At 46.1% G+C, this 1,822-nt stretch overlaps 1 protein-coding gene across 1 annotated transcript in view; it reads left to right on the forward strand.

Annotated features, from left to right (window-relative positions):
- The first annotated feature begins 1,657 nt into the window (after window positions 1-1,657).
- LNPEP (leucyl/cystinyl aminopeptidase) overlaps window positions 1,658-1,822 on the forward strand; it is an 85,507-nt gene continuing 85,342 nt past the window's right edge. The window contains exon 1 of the mRNA XM_006755121.2: window positions 1,658-1,690. The gene's annotated coding sequence lies outside the window, so the exon portion shown is untranslated. The remainder of the gene's footprint in view (window positions 1,691-1,822) is intronic.

The raw sequence follows: 1,822 nt of genomic DNA on the forward strand, positions 1-1,822 counted from the left end.
CTGTGTGGGAGGACTGAACCATGATGGGTTTCAGTAGTGAAATTGGCTTTATGAAATCAAATGTAAAATGTTATCGAAGAAAGAAAAGCAAAAACCATAATAAAACAAAACAAAATTCATTATTATTTGAGGGGAGGTAGAATCCTGAAACATTTTAAGTTTGTATACTTTTATCTCCAATCCCAAACCCAAACCACAGGTCTTTAAATGCTCCTTAATATCTCTCTCTCTCTCTCTCTTTCTCTCTCTCTCTCTCTCTTGCCTCCCTCCCCCTCTTTCTCCTTCCTTCCTTCCCTCCTTCTCCCTCTCCCTCTTGGCAAAGAGAGGATAAAGAAATAATCGTCTCTTTGCCAAAGAAATCACTGAAAGACATGATTATCCACCTATATTTACTAGTGCCACAGTGAAGCATTTTTATTGCAAGTCTCTGTGGAAATGAAATATTTGACAAAACTCAGGATAAGGTGTTCCACACTTAAAAGCACGATAGACTCTCACTTATAGGCAAGGTGAGGGGATTTAACAAGCGGTGGAGTTTTAAAAATCTCTGATACTAAGAACTTTGGTTGCAAAAATAATTCCGAAGGGCCTTAAATACAGGGAAAAGCCTCCTATCTAAGCAATTACAATGTGTGGGGTACTTTTAACAAAATCCAGCCCTGCATATACTATGTAATATCTGAACACTGATGCACCACCGGGTTCACTTCCTATTTTCAGTTAAGTTCCTTTGGGTGGGGGTTGGGGGAAGCCTAAGGGCTGAGATGATCTTTAACAGCGGCGAGAGAGCAGCTTTGAGGTGTCATTTGATGAAGACACCTTCCCTGTCCTGATCACAAACACGTTGTTCAATATAGAGATGTTCTCTGGGCCGGCGTTCCACATTGCCAGTGAACTAGAACTCTGAATACCGTTGCATCCACTCCCATATCAATTCGAAAATTATTTATTGCAGTTATCTGGGAATACAACCCTTATACAGATAATGACCCTATCTGTTTCATGCCGCTTCAGTTCTTGAGAGGGAGGTTGATAATAATAAAGCAACAAACAAAAACATTGTTTAATTTACAGAGTAATGAATGCTCTAAGAAAACTAGGCAGTAGACCATGTTTCTGCTTAATTTCGATTGTGTGGTCAGGGAAAAGCTCTCTGCAGAGGTGACATTTGAGGTGAGACCTAAAGGACCAGAAGGAACCAGCAGGCAGAGTACCAGGCAAGAACAGTTTTTGCAGGAGGAACATGCTGGATGGAAGTTGGCTACTTCCAGGAACTGCAAGCAACCCTTTGTGGCCAGAGCAGCGAGCACGTGTAGGAGAGATGAGGTCCCAGGGCTAAAGAGTTTCGCTTTTATTCTAAGCGCAATGGTTAGCCATTGGAGGTTTTAAAGTGGAGTAGAAAGTGCGTGAGTGGATACAACTGACATGTCATAGGCAATATTGCACTTCGATTTATTTATTTATTTTTTACTTCTTTGACATCTAATTTCTAATTCCCATGCGGGGCCAGGGACAGCCGGCCGCCCGTGTACCAGGCTGGCTGCGCTTCCGCCGGCGTGTGTGCAGCCCCGTCCTGCGCCCGGCGGCTGACAGCCTGGGCGCAGCCGGTGACAGTTGGCAGGCGCCGTGAGGCTCCGCATCCATCCCCAAGACTTGCCAGGTCTGCCCGGATTTGACATCGCAAACAATGGTATCGAGGGGCTGGAGGCAAAAGCGCAAGTGCCGGGGGTCAGGGGTGACGAAGGGAGCTTCCGCTGCTCGGTCTAGCTCCGCCCGGCCCGGCGGCGGCACCCCCGGAGCCGCAGGTGTTGATCTGGGGCTC

Source organism: Myotis davidii, unplaced genomic scaffold (genome assembly GCF_000327345.1).
Source record: "Myotis davidii unplaced genomic scaffold, ASM32734v1 scaffold473, whole genome shotgun sequence".
NCBI lineage: Eukaryota > Metazoa > Chordata > Mammalia > Chiroptera > Vespertilionidae > Myotis > Myotis davidii.